The sequence below is a fragment of the Petaurus breviceps genome, unplaced genomic scaffold, assembly GCF_028583685.1.
Source record: "Petaurus breviceps papuanus isolate PSGF00001 unplaced genomic scaffold, PetGlider_PUasm1.0 490, whole genome shotgun sequence".
Lineage (NCBI taxonomy): Eukaryota > Metazoa > Chordata > Mammalia > Diprotodontia > Petauridae > Petaurus > Petaurus breviceps.
In genome coordinates this window covers 26,489,364-26,504,692 of record NW_027186352.1, presented here as the reverse complement: position 1 = coordinate 26,504,692, position 15,329 = coordinate 26,489,364, and the positions used below count along the sequence as shown (strand labels likewise).

The window sequence follows — 15,329 nt, the reverse complement described above, 5'->3', positions numbered from 1 at the left end:
TGTAAGGAAACACTTTTTAATCCTTAGAACTTTTTAAAAATGGAAGGGTTGCCCGGGGAAGGAGTAAGTGTCCTCTCAGTGGAGGTCTGGAAGCTGGGGATGGATAACCACTTAATGGGAAGGATGTAGAATGGATTTCTATCTAGACAGACAGTCAACAAGTATTTATTAAGCACTTACTGTATGCCAGATGCTGTCCTAGGGTGAAGATTTATGTTAATGACAACAGAGTTCACTTCCAGCTTCAAGATATTGTGACTACATTATAACATTGTACCCATTTTGCCAAAATACACCATAAATTTGCCCTTAATATCTTAAGGGGAGGATGGGAAGACGGGGCTACAGTGCAGAAGAGAGCTGAATTTAGGGTCACAAGACCCAAGTTCATATCCAAGCACTGCTGATCACAGGATCATAGATCCAGGCATCTTATCAACCCCCTCATTTTACAGATGAGGAAACTGAGGCCCAAGGAGGTTGACTGTCCTTTGTTTATACAGGTTTGATGTTGTTGTTGACTTGTTGACTTCAGGTAATTTATCACACTAGTAACAATATAAATGGTGGTCAGTGTTTCATATTTAGTTATCATGCACTGAAATTACAGTGTGGTTTGAATATACTAATTATATATGATACTAAGCACAACTACCTTATTACTGTAGGGTAGAGTTCTGAGGTGTAGATGTAGGCCATATTGAAGGCAGCACTTATCGCCAGTTTTCCACTCAAGGCCACCAGCATAGGATTCCAAAACAAACCCATGGAAAGATTAAAGGAAGGATGATTTCTATCAGGATCAAAATGGGTGGTGTTTTAATTGAAGAGCTGTATTGGACTGAAGTTGGACTTAAGAGTGGGGTTAGAACCAGCTCCAATGGCTCTGCTTGTTCAATTGTCATTGAAAGCATTAACCCCTTGGAAATGCACCAAGGTTACAGATCAGGGCTTGATTTATTGTCTTGTTGATTGTCTAGTCTTAAGAAAGTGTGACCCTGGGCCTGTCACTTAACTTCTGTTTGCCTTTATCCACTGAAGAAGAAAATGCCAAACCACTCCAATATCTTTGCCAATAAAACCGTACAGACAGTATGATCCACAGATCATAAAGAGTAGGAGAGGGCTAAACAATGAAACAACAGCCTCCTGACTCCAGTTCCATACGCTCTCTATTTACTGTGCCACCTACTTGCCCAGAGTTTATGTTGATGGAAGGAGTGTCCAGATCCACAACATTCTGGGTCCTTGAGGGATTGAAGGGTCACCACTATTACTACATGCTTCCAGAGCTTGACCACCACTAACAGCTGACATTTACTGAGCACCTTAAAGTTTGCAAAGTCCTTTTCAATAGACAACTGATAGCTAATCTCTTGGGAGATACAACCTACCCATGTTTATTGTGATATGATATTACATCCTCCCTCTTTCTCGATGTCTTTGAATGTGTCAGTGGATTCATGAGGTCAACGATGTCACTATTCCATCCAACAGTACAAATTATGACCCATCTACTCATCTCACCCTGTGTCATTCTTGCTTCCACTCTTCCACAGATCCACCCTCAAGGAGATCCCTGAAATGCTGCCAGTCTCCACATAGGTCTTCTGTTTAATGGCTGTAAGTGATGCATGCAGACTATACCCACTATCCCTTGTTCTTGCTATGTGACCAGGCTGCATCTTTTTCCAGTCATACATTTCATCCTTAATACCTCTTAGGATATCTCTCACATGTAGGGCATCATTGGAAATGTGCTGGATTCTGCCTGTGCTGCCAAGCATCTCTTTACTGTCCTCTCCTTTGGATTCCTTGGAGACCCAGGTGTTCCAAGATCCTCAATCATGCATCTCCTGCAGCCCTGCTGTGTCTAAAAGACAGCTCTGTATACTGAGGGACAGCTTAGAAGCATCAAAAAGCAATGCAGTTTCCTAGATGCAGATAGTGTAATTCAATGAAATCATTCAATTGACATTTTTTCAGCTCCTGCCATGTGAACAGCCCTATAATTAACACTGTAAATGTCACATCACCACTAAATATCCAACCAACCCAAGTCGCCACAATATCCTGCCCGTGATGAGCTTCCAATGCAATGGGGAAGCCAAGAATCAGACCTTTGGCGATGCTCTAGGGTTTTGAGACTCATTGATTTCAATCTGGAAGAAGCATTGAGGCCATTCCCTACAACCCCTTCACTTCATTAATGAGGAAACTGAAGCTCAGAGAGGTAAGATGTATTACCAAAGGTCACACAGATAATGATTGTCAAAGCCAGGATTTGAACCCAGGCTCTCTTTCCATTACCTTGGGACCTTGTAAAGTTCATGGCATCTAGTACCATTCTACGTGAAGATGCTAATGGCAATGAGCCTTTAGGTGACACTGTAGGCAAGGTCCCAAACCCCAAAGCCTAGAGCACCAAACCTAATTCCATGGAGGATAGGATAATTCCTATCACAATACTTTGATATTTCATAAGTATGGCTATTTCCCCTACTTGTACAGGTTACAACCTGCTCTAGAACTCAGGAGAGGGTTTTATTGCGTTTCTATGACTGGAAATATCCATTCCCTGGTAGACAGCCTTCTATATGGGATAAGGATAGGAGATAGGGTCTGGAACTGGGGTTTCATTAACATAGGGGACCTTGGGATGAGGAAACTCCCTCTCTCCATGTGGGCCAGCAGTTTCTCTTCAACTTAGTTGTATGAAGTTAAGTGACTAAGGATTATAACCAGAATGTATCTGAGGCAGATCTCGAACCCAGATTTTCCTGGTCCTTAGGCATATACCATATTTTAAAAAAGACACACCACCTCCAATCACCAAAATTTATGCTCTAAAATTGGGAGAGTTTGGGAGAAGTGTAAGCAGATGGGCTCAACTCTGCCCTTGGAGCAGAGCAGAAAGGTTTCAATCATTTGCTTGGAGCTCTGCTTGGGAAGACTTACTGTGTTTGAGTCTGTTTTTTTGTTTTTTCCCTAAGAGAGAGGAGGCAGGAGAAAGTGCAAGACTCTCAATTCAAGGTGACATTACCATGCAGGGCTCCCTTTCCAGCTTCAGTCTTTGCCATTTTGGCCCCGGGTGAGAAGAAGCAAACGGCTGCTGAAGCCTCCAAAGGGGATGAAGGTGCTTTATTCCTTGGTCAGACCTGCAGCAGTTTCCAGAATTTACTGCTGGCCAAAATCTCTGGGAAACTTCCCAAGGGAGATGAGAGGGAGACAGATAAGAAGGAAGGGTGGAGATAGGCAGCTGGGCAAGAGTAAATGAGTGGGTAGTGATTCATTCTCCTCTCCTTCTGTCTCAGGCCATGGCAAATAGCCAGTTGCTGCTTGCTACATATTTAATTTAAACCTTTGTCTGCCCTAGCAAATAAATATTGAATGGGTGAAGGACAAACCACATTCTACTTTGTACAGATCTTGTTTCCTAAGGAAAACTTTGGTTCTTGCTGTGAAAAGAACTGGTGTACTTAGATCTCCCAGAAGCCAGTCACTGGTACAAAGGAGAGACTTGGAGAGTGTGGGAGGAAGCCTTCAGGGTGGAGAGGAAGAATTAGGAAAATATTTTTCTTGATTGTTTTTTCCCTCAGGGGGAAGACTGAGATGAGATGGGAGGAGAAAGTACGTGGGTGAATATTCTATAAAGATGAAAATGATTTTAAATGAATTTTTAAAAAAGAATTAGACACAATTAACCATGGAAGGTGCCTCAAGGATCAAAGTTGCTCAGGACTGGAAATCTTGACATTTGGAGGGCTTAATTCTATTCCACCACACTTATTAAGCCCAGTCTATGTCAGGTACTGGTCTCAAGGAGCTTACATTCTAGCATACTAATTAGTAAAGACAAAGCAGATACAAATGTATTTCATTAGAAAGTGGGAGTGCTAGTAAGTAGGCAAAGAAGGAAAGACATTGGGTACAAGATGTCATGGAAATCATGGTCAAACCGAGGCATCTCTAAGGGAGTATCTGAATAGGCAGGTCAGTCCCATTTAACCAATGCCTCCATTATCATCTATGGGCACCTTCATGAATATTGCTGAAAAACCTGAAAAGCTCCATGTAATCATCATCATCAGTTTAGGCAGCCATGTGGCTCGATAGTACAAATAGCATCAGGTCTGGTGTCAGAAAGACTTGAATTCAAATCTAACCTCAGACACTAAGCTATGTGACCTTGGGCAAGTCACTTACCCCTATTTGCCTCACTTTCTTCATCTATAAAATGAGCTAGAGAAGGAAATGGAAACCCATGCCAGTATCTTTGCCAAGGAAACCCCAAAATGAAGTTGCAAAGAGTTGGACATAACTGAAATGGTTCAATAATAACAACAAATTTACATAGCACCTACTATGAGACCAGCCCCATACACGTAAAACTAAGCACAAGCAGCTTTCCAGAGGACTGCTGCTGTGAACAGTTTTCAAGATTCTGATTACACAGTATAATGAATTCTCTATTTATTCAGTAACAAACTAAGGCAAAAAAAAAATCACAGAAAACCAAAATACAGCATTCACAATGTTACAGCTTATCACTAAAATGGCCACATAGTTTTCACCAAAGTGGTCACATAGTTTTGAACAAAGTACATTCATTTAGGCAAGCCTCCTTAATTGACTCAAAGTATAAAGGTCAAAGCCCTCCACCCCTAGGTCACAATTAAGTTATATATCATCAGTAACCACTAAGTACCCTCTTAAGGGTAGTAGAAGTATAAAGGCCATCTATCCCTATGTCACAATTAAGTTACAATATCATCAGTCACTACTGATTGCTCTCTTAAGGAGTAGTGGAAAGTACAAAGGTCATCCACCCCTAGGTCACAAGTAAATTACAATCTCATCAGTCAGCATTAAACACCCAAGGAGAGGTCTTTTCATCTTAACTTGAGGGTGGCTCTCCACTTCCATGGTTCCCCTTCCATGGTGAAACTCACAATGTCTGGTCCATCTCAAGTCCTTCTCAGTTTCTGTTTCTGGGAAGACAAAGCTTAACAAAGCCACAATAACATTCATCCACATTACCAGCATCCTCATGAATTCACTTTCTGCCTGTGAAATAAACTCAGACCTCCCAAAAAGTTCTGGGGCCTCTATCAACAAACGAATCTGACAAAGTAACATCAGAATAGACAGACAAAGTACCAGCACCACAGTCATGCTTCCTTCCAGTTCTCCTTTCTTCTCACTCCTCAGTTCTTATTCCTGGCAGTTCTGGCTGACCCTCAGAAGTCCTTGGCAGCTCTAGCTGGACCTCAGAAGTTCTGGCTCCCAACCGTTCTGTTCTCCATGTGTAGCTCCTCAGAAATTTTCAGTTCTCTCTCTCTTAGGAATTCTCATTCCCAGCAGCTCTCTCTCTCTCTCCATCAGTAGCCACTCTGCCTCCATGATGCTCGCTCCCAGAAGTTCTGGCCTCTCTCAGCTTGAGCCTTTACCCATACACGGTATTAGCCCCTTCTTGTCACATCAACAAGTCCACCCCACTGTGAGATTCACAAATTCTCGGTTTCAATACCCAACTAGAAATGAAGTGCCAGGTACCTGTTGGCTTGCCAATACAAGGGGATCTTCAAATTCCATTACTATTAAGGTATATGATTTGATCCTCACAACAACCCAAAGAGGCAGGTATTACCATTGTCTCCATTTTCCAGCTGAGGATACTGAGGTAAATAAAGGCTAAGTGACTTGCCCAAGATTACAAAACATATAGGTGTCTGGGGCTCAATTTGAACTCATGTCTACCTGACTCCAGGCCCAGTGCCCCACACACTGTGGCACTTGGCTGCCTCCTAAATGTTCTTCAAAAAAGTTAAAAAAACAAACCCAGAAGTCTGACACCTTTTTAGCAATAGAGAGTCAACCCCTTTCATTCAGATGAGCAGAACCACCACAGTACTGCTACCATTGCACCAACGTTTTCCCAGTGTGCACCAAGAGGTGGAAGCAAATCCCAGTGTGGCTACCACCTTAGCATTTTGCCTTTGAGTCTATTTTCAGGTTTCTTCACCCTTAAGCTTTGGTGGCAATAACCTTGGGGCAGAGTGGGAAGATGAGGAGAAAACTACTTCAAGATGGTATGATGGATAGAAAGGTAACCAACAAACTCAATTTCTTCATCTGAGAAGTGAGAAGAGTTGGACTGAAGGCCACTGAAGTCCCTTCTACCTCTAAAAATATGATCTTATATCATCAGCTCCTCTAAGAACACCCAGTCTCTGCTCCAGCTTGTTCCCAGGTACTAGCTCTAGCCCTAAGATCCCCATTCCAGCCTTGCTTTCTTCAATGCATTTTATAAAATTAATCAATCAACAGGCATTCATTAAGCATTTATTCATTCTACTACACACCAGGGTCTATGCTAGGTACTGAGGATACAAAATAGAAATGAAACAAGACCACTCAGCATCATACCTCAAGAGCAGGACAGAACCTTACAGGTCATCTTGGCCACTCCCCTCTTCTTGGAGTCTGACCTTCAGAGGGCTTCAGGGCCTTCCCCACAGCTGATAAGTGGCAGAATCAAGATGCTCATAGAGGGCCTCTGACTCCTAGCCTGGCACATTCCACTATATGTGGGCTCCCCAACTCTGACACACAATGACAGCCACATCACAAGATTAAGAAAATGGAAATTCATTTACATTTGGTCAGTGAACAATAAATTATTAGGGCATGTTTGAAAAGGGTCTTTGTTTTGGTTTTTGAAACCCTCCACACTATGAAAACAAAAGTGATTTCCCCACTAAATGCTGTATTTCTATACTTGAATTGATGGACCTTGAGAGGAATACCAAATCCTAAATTGTTTACTCTGAACATTGGCTGCCACCTCTGTGGTCCTGGGGCTACTTCTTACTAATGGGACATCCTCCAAAGACATGGATGCTCAGTATGCCCATTTTGCTTCTGTGCCATGACAAAGTTGGGCTGCTTGGAAATTAGGAATCCTCAGAAATGGGAATGACAAGACATGGCTTTAAAACCCAATGGTTCCTTTCAGGCCATTGTGAGTCTTTTTTTTTTGGTTGTTTGTTCAAATCATTCTCATCCTACGTTCCTGGGAAGATTTTAAATTATTCTGCAAGAGTATCTTTTTCTTCTTAGAAAAAAAAAAGCCAGCCTCCCAGCACAATAGAACAGCCAGGAGGTCAGTCGTCCAAGGAACAAACATTATATCATGGAGGGAAGTGAGTCACTGGGCATCATGCTGAGAACTGAGTCACTTTCAGACTGACTCACATCTTTTTGAGCTAAGGAACAATTCTAGTCCTGGCCTGATGGAAAATGACTCACATGTTACCTCAGCAAGGTCTCTGCACCATGAAATCAACCTAGAAGCAAAGTGAGTTTCCATATAGCTTGGCAGCTTTGCCTGACCTCTCATTCTCTGCTGGGAGCAAATGAAACATGAGTTTCTCCAATCAATACAGGGCTGCAATTTAAGTTAACAAGCAATTTCAGGCATAGACTGAATGCCAGATAATTGCGTTAGGTGTGGGAGCTACAAAGATTAAAAAACAAATCAAAGAAAAAGGAACAATCTCTTCCCTCCAGGAGCCCACGCTGCAAATCTGAGCTCTAATAGGCCTTAGAGATCACCTTCTCTGGAGCCATTTTACAAGTGAAGAAAATGAGGCCCAAAGAGGTCATCTAACTTGTCCAAGAACACAAAAGTAGTCAGCAGCAGAGCTGGGACTCAACTCGGGTCCTCTAGCTATACATTTATCATTCTTCCCCTCATTATTAAGTTATTTTTCAGTCATCTATAGTTGCAACCCCATTTGAGGTTTTATTGGCAAAGATACTAGAACAGTTTGCCATTTCCTTCTCCAGTTCATTTCACAGATAAGGAAATTGAGGCAAAGTTAAGTGACCTGCCCAGAGTCACATAGCTAATGTCTGAAGTCAGATCTGTACTCAGGCCTTCCTCATGTGCATTAGTGAAGTACTTCACAAACAAAGTGCTCCATTAAGGTCAGTTATCAGTTCCTAGGAGGTCTTTGCGTATGGACAGATAGACACTCACTGAGCTGTCTTTGAAAGATCTTAACAATAGAACATAAAATTCGGTTTTGAGTTATCATTGCCATGACAACAGGAAATTATGATGTTTTCAGAAAACCATCTACCAGGGCAACTACCTAATGAGAACCAAAGCTAAAAGAAAAAGATGCAATAAAAACAACAAATATTATAAGAACCGCATGTGGCAGTGAAGGGGGCTGGATAGGGGGTCTGGGATCTAGGTCCACATCCTGAATCTACTTCTAAGTTACCTGTGTGACCTTGGGCAGGTCACTTCCACTCTATGGGGCTCCATTCACTGACTTGTACAATGAAGGGACTTTAGGGTTTCTCTAGCTCAGTTCTCTTATAGACCAGGAAACTGAAACACTAAGTAATTAGTATCAAAGCCCAAAGCCTAACATAGGTCCTCTGACTCCAAATCCAGCATTTCTCTCTGGTGCAACAAAGCTCCTCATACATTTTTGGGTTCATTTGAAAATGTTAATATTGGCAAGACCCAGTGATGGGAGCTACAGCTCCAAAAGCACCAGAAATTTCTCATGTGAATGACTTGCTAAGCACTAAGAAAGTTAACATTTGAAAATCAGGTTTTTAAAAAGGTGATTTGTTCTATTAATTTAACAGCCTTTTACTATGAGTCTACTATATGCAATGCGCGGGCTTGGCTCTAAGGAAGATGCAAAGATCCATAAAACACCTACTGTGCTCTTCCTTGGATTCCAACATTTTTCAATGGACTAGAATACCACAAAATTCCACCTAGACAGGATAGATTATCCACCCTGCAAGTTATCCAAGGCAAGTCTTGTTTTAAACTTCATAGGGATATTGTCACTCATTCACCAAATATTTAGTGGTCTTTCTATGAAGAGAAAGCATCTTTCCAAGAGCTGAGTACAGCTAGGGAAGAGGGAAGAACCTAGAGTCAGAGGACCTGGTTTTAATTCTCCTTCTGAAGCATGACCCTGGGCAAGTCACTTTACCCCTGTGAGCCTCATTTTCCTCCTCTGAAAAATGAAGTGGGTTAAACTAGGAGAACCCTCCTTCCAGTTCCATGGTCCTATGATCCTAGCTGGGGGAGATGAGACACAGGTAGAAATAACTATCTAGTAGGTGCAGAAGATGATGAAGATGATGAAGGCCCAGAATGAACTCTGACTGGTTAAGCCACAACAGTCAGAGCTCCTTAACACTGAGAAGAAACAAGAATCCAAAGGTGGAGATGGCTACAGGAGGAAGCTTCCTCACTGGAACCTTGTGGAGAGTTCTCCTTCCTCCCAGGCAAACAGAGAACTCAAGCTATGGCCCTTCCCGGGCAAGGGTATGACCCGGGGTCTGGGGCATTCTCCCTGATAACATGCTGCCTTCTTCCATCCTCTGCAGGGTCTGGCTGTGAGCTGCAGACACTCAACAAACACTTATTGTACTGAAATGAATTGAGATGGGGAGAGAAAAGAGAAGAAAGAGAGAGATTAGGAAAGAGAGGAAGAGAGATGGAGAGAAATGAATTAGAAAAGAGAAGAGGAAGGAAGGTTTGTAGGCATCTGTCTGGCAGGTATTGCAATTAGTTGGCACACAGAAGAAGGTATAAAAAGTAACTACAATAACAGTAAGGCAAGGACGAGATTAAAAAATAATGACTTCATAAGGTTCTCCAGTCAGGCAGTGAGATTGCATCATTTAATAGGAAATGCCACAGATTTTCATTCAGATATCAATGTGGAAGATCAGTCTGTCAACAAACATTTATTAAGAGCCGAATACAAACCCAGGGGCCATGTTAGGTAGTGCTGGGACACCAAGACAAGGAACAAACTTTACTCTCAAGGAATTTAAATTCTAAGGATGTACTCCATAGAGTGACAAGATTCAATTATTGGGATTATTTCCTGTTTGCTTACTCTTATTACCAACTCCCCTCTGTTAACAAGAATAATCAAGAGGGAAGAAACAGCACAGCTTAATGATCAGAAAGCTGGCACCAGAATCAGGAAAACCTGGGCTCAAATTCCACCTCAGACTCATACTGTCTGTGTCACCCTTCACAACAAGTCATTTAATTTTGCAGCACCCCCATCAGCCTCTAAGTTGATGAGTAGGCACTAATCTTTTTCTGGAAGGCAATTGGAGTTAAGTGACTTGCCTAAGGTCACACAGCTAGTTAAGTGTTAAGTGTCTCAGGTCGAATTTGAACTCAGGTCCTCCTGACTCCAGGGCCCTTGTTCTATTCACTGTGCCACCTACCCACCCATAGGCATTAATCTTTTTGAGTGAAGTGAGTTTCACCAGGACTTTGCTACACCAATAGAATCAAAGGTCTTTTTGAGAAAAAGAGATGAAAAGATGGGCATATACATGCAGAAAACACTTAATAAATAAAACTAACTCTAAAATTAGACTGTTTCAAAGGATTAAATTTTGAAATCGGGGCAGCTAGGAGGTGCAGTGAGTGGAGCACCAGCCCTGGAATCAGGAGGACCTGAGTTCAAATCCAGCCTCAGACACTTAACACTTACTAGCTGTGTGACCTTGAGCAAGTCACCTAACCCCAATTGACTTGCCTTCCCCCCCAAAAAACTAACTAAATAAATAAATTTTGAAATCACCAAGTCAATGGACACCACTGATATTTTCTGTGCCACTTCCCATCACATTCCTAGAGGGATTTTTTTGGTTGGTGTCCTGAGAATTTATGGGTAGGTAATCTCATTCCCCTCATAGTGACAGGGTTGGATACATTTGCTAATTTGTACCTACCTGAATGTTCACTTAAGAACATGCTCATGAAGCAGGCAAATCCTTCGAAAATGAGAAAAGCAGAGGAGGTTTTCTGTCTCCCTGCCCTAGAAGAAGAAGCACGCAAGGTCAGACAAGGCAGATGGAACACTTCACATGGCGGCTGCCTTCATCTCCACGAGTCAAGAACGTTAGTGAATTCTTGGCTGAGCCAAGGAAAGCCGTCCATCAAGCTCCGGGATCCTGCTGTGCACCACCTGGAAGAGATGCAAATAACTTAGACCGACAGAGGATTAAAATCTTGCCCCAAAAGAAATGGGGATAGATGCTCCCAGAAAATTGGCTGGGTCTTCAGCTCCTCGAGTCTCCTGATAAAATGTGGCCTGCTCCTCAGGCAAACCAGAGCATCTCCTAGAAAGCTTCAAATGTTGGGCATGATCCAGGGACAAAAAAGAAGGGCGGTGCTGTGGAGAGCTGGATTCAGAGCAAGAAGACCAAGGTGCAGATCTGGCCTCTAGCCCTCATCACCTGTGGGATCTGGACCAAATGAGTTAACTAGGAGGCAGCTGGCAGGGCTCAGTGAATACAGCACTGAACCTGGAGTCAGGAGGACCAGAGTTCAAATCCCACCTCAGACACTTAACACTTACTAGTTGTGTGACCCTGGACAAGTCACTTAAACCCAATTGCCCTGCCTTCCTCCCTCCAAAAAAAAAAGCCAAATGAGTTAATTATTGTAAGCCTCAGTTTCCTCATCTGTAACATCCTTGACTTGATTCCCATTTCTGGATTTCAATTTCCTCTTAATCAAATCAGGAAATCAAACTAAATGATTTTTGGTATTGCTTCTAGCTCTTAATCCTATGAGAAGTTTTAAAAGACAATGTGGAGTAGGGGGAAGAGTCGGGAATCTAAAGTCTTCTAGAACCTCTAAAGAGCTGGGGGTGGTGTGCACAGTGTATAGGGCAGTTTAAGTGCAAAGACCGCAGGTTCAGGGGTTGGAGGACCTTGGTTTTAATCCCAGCCTTTCCACTTCTCTCCTGTTTGCCCTTAAACAAATCAGGTAACTCCTCTGGGTTTCAGTTTCCTCTGTAAAGGAAGGGAGTTGGACTAGAAGAAGAAAGAACAGCCAGTATTCACGATAAAGAAGACAACCTTTTCAAAGACCAGAATGCTTTCCCCAAATCCCAATGAGATCTCACTGAGACTTTGGTCTGGAAACAGTGTTTCTCCCCCATCATTTCACCCAAGACAGCTTAAATGCTGTAAATGGAATGAGTGGCCAGTTTTCAAGAAGCTTAATTTCACTAATTCCCAGAATTAACAAATACTCCATGAGTTTGGCACATTCCAGAAGAGTCAGGAAAGGGGGTTCTGGAAACAGCTTGTCTTGTATGAAAGAAAAAGTAGACTTGGAGGACATTTCTATTCTTTTCTTCTCTTTGATAATAGTAAGGCAAAACTGACTGATATTAATGAGCAAAGAGCTTTATTTATCTGTAATGCCCATGATTATTATTAAATCTTGTTATACATGTTGCTCCCCTTCACTAACTCTACAGTTTGGAGGACTTGACTTTTTATTGTTCCTCATACATAACCCTGAATCTCCCACCTCAGTGCCTTTACCCTTTCAGTCCCCATGCCTGGAATGCACTCCCTCCTCACCTTAGAATCTCTATTTTCCTTACAGTGACACTTTTTACATGATGCCCCTAAGAAGTCTTCCAGCTTCTAGTGCTTTCCAGTCCTCCTTCCTATTGTGCTGTAACTATTTTGTATGTATTTATATGTGTATACACATTTATATGTATAGGTACTTTCATTTTTTTCTTTATATCCCTAATTCCTAACACAGAACCTAGAACACAGTAGGTGCTTAATATATACTAAGTGGTGGACTGACATTTAATAAGGCATTCAAAGATCTGCAAAGTCCTGTATATATATTATCTCATTCAAGCCTTACAACACTGTGAAGGCTACAATTATGATCTCTGTTTTACAGATGAGGAAACTGAGCCCAAGAGAGGTTAAGTGATTAGCCAAAGATCCCACAGCTAAAAAGTATGTGGTCGATGTTAATGACAATGCAGGAAGTAAGAGTCAAAAGGCCTGTATTAGACTCTGGGCTCAGACAGTTGGATGTTAGCAAAATTACTCCATGAAGGAGGACTGAATGTGAAGAGAGGGACCTTGGTTTAAATCTGGGCTCTCTTGTCACTCATTACCTGTGAGACCTTGCACAAGTCACTCAACCTGTGTGTTCCTCAGATTATTCTCCTCTACAATGTAGAGATTGGATTAGATGATATCTAAGGTTCCTTCTATCTCCAAATATGGACTCTTGGAGGTTTTACCTAAATCCAAGGAGAGACTACCGCCAGCCACATGCTAGCTTCATTTAAGTACTTACTACCATTAAGAGCTTGTCAGTTCCAAGTCCAGCATATAAAGAGGCTTGCAAATGACTCACCTTCTAAGTGGGCTAACTCTGTAAGGGCCTTACAGCCCTACACACACAAAGCAAGTTTATAATATTCCCTTGTTCGGTCAAAATAAAGTTAATTTTCTCTCTGTTGACATGTCTTACATGAAGCCTTCCCTGAATCCTGCTGCTATTACTGTACCCTCCGCCTTCTCAAACTCGTTGGGTTTACTTACCTGTAGACATGGTGATTCACACACACACACACACACACATATCTTAGAATAGACGCTCCTACAGGGCAGGGTATCTCACTTTGTCTTCATTTTCCAGTGCCTACCACACTTCCCTGCACCTAGTAGGTGCTTAATCTATGTTTCTTGAGATGAACTGATTTATAGCTTCCTGTGAACTGGGGAATGGTTTACTTGAAATAGCAAAATGTTTCTCCAAAGAAGGTGATTTCAAATAATTAATCAATTCTATAAAGCTATGAGAGAAAATCAGCCACTCAAAATAATACATACCAGGGCTTCTCAATGAAATATATGCACAGAGGGTATGCTAGGACTTCCACCAGACCATACAAAGCTGTATTCAGGCACAGATTTCCTTTGAGCTCACCAGCATTCAAAGTAAGGCCATAGTATACCAGGCTACACACATACCTGAAAAATCCATTGATGTTAATATCAATTTAGTATTAGTTTAACATCAATTTAATATTGATCACACTTCCCATATTGAATCTGAAATGCATTCTCTTTTTTTGTTACTTTATTACCCTGCTGGTTCACACTGGGCTTACAGTCCACTAAACCCTCCAGATCTTTTTTCAGATCAAAGGCTGTTTAGCCACACCTCCTCTACCTTGCAATTAAATTGGCTTTTAATATCCTAGGATAAGACCTTGCATGAGTCTCTTTTAAATGTTATCTTAGCAGAGTCAGCCCAACATTCTAGCCTGCTGAGATCTTTTTGAATCCTGTTGCTATCATTCAATATCTTAGCTAGCCCTCCCAACATTTAGACAACTGAAACTTGGTTAAATATGCCACAAATGCTTTCATCACAGTCATGACAATAACACCATTCAGCACCAGACCAAGCATAAGTCACTGCAGCAACCCATTCAAGTCAACATTGAACTACTCTTTAGTCATGTCATTCATTCAGTTCCCAGTTCATAAAACTGTGCCATCTTCTAGTCCACACTCAGTCATCTTTTCCTCAAGCCTAGCATGAAAGACTTTGTCAAACACTTACTTAATTCTACATCTGATCTGCTGAGTTAGTAACACTACCAAAAAAGGAAACAAGGTTGGTCTGACACAACCTCCTCTTGATGAACCCATGCTGATTCTTTGTGATTGCAGCTTCCTTTTCTTGATTAATGTTCACCAACGATGCCTTTAACAATACCCTCTAGACTTTTCCCAGGAAGAGAAGTCAAGCTCACTGGCCTGTAGTCTGCAAGTTTTAATTTCTTCCCTTTGTTGAATATCAGGGCCATTGTCCAGGTCCATTGCTCAGGACCTCTCCTCTTCCCTAAGATCTTCCAAAGACAATTGACATTTTCTCAACAATCACATCTTCCAGTTCTATTGGTACCCAAGGACACAGCTCATCTGGGTCCAGTGGCTTGAACTTAGCAACTTTAACTGCCTAGTGTTTGTCACATAGTAGGTGTTTAATCAATGTTGATGATCTGCTTGGTGGATCAAGGGCAGATAGGTGCTCCCTTATTGTTGCCTTACTTATTTTGGGTATCAACTCCCATGAGCCACTTTGCTAGTCTTTCCAGGCCAAAGATCTTTATACTTGGCAGAGAAGATGGAAGGAAAATCAGAGCTGAGCATCTCTCTTGTCAGTCACCATCCTCCCCTCCATCCCAAGCAACAAGAGTTGTTTCCTCTTCCATCTTCTTCTTTCCCCCCAATATAGCTTGTTTTTGTTTTTGTTTTTCTGTTGTTGTTTTGGGGTTTTTTTGCTTTTTGGAAGGGCAATTGGGGTTGTATATGTAGCTTTTTTTAAACCCTTGGTTTTTACCCTTGGATTTCCTTGCCAGCCTAAACTCATTCTAAACCATTAGTACTTTTGACACTATTTTTCACAGCTG

General features: G+C 41.9%; 1 pseudogene; it reads right to left on the bottom strand.

The window, feature by feature from the left end:
• Nucleotides 1-15,329, bottom strand: part of LOC138172097 (solute carrier family 22 member 15-like) — a 98,103-nt pseudogene that overhangs the window by 29,857 nt on the left and 52,917 nt on the right.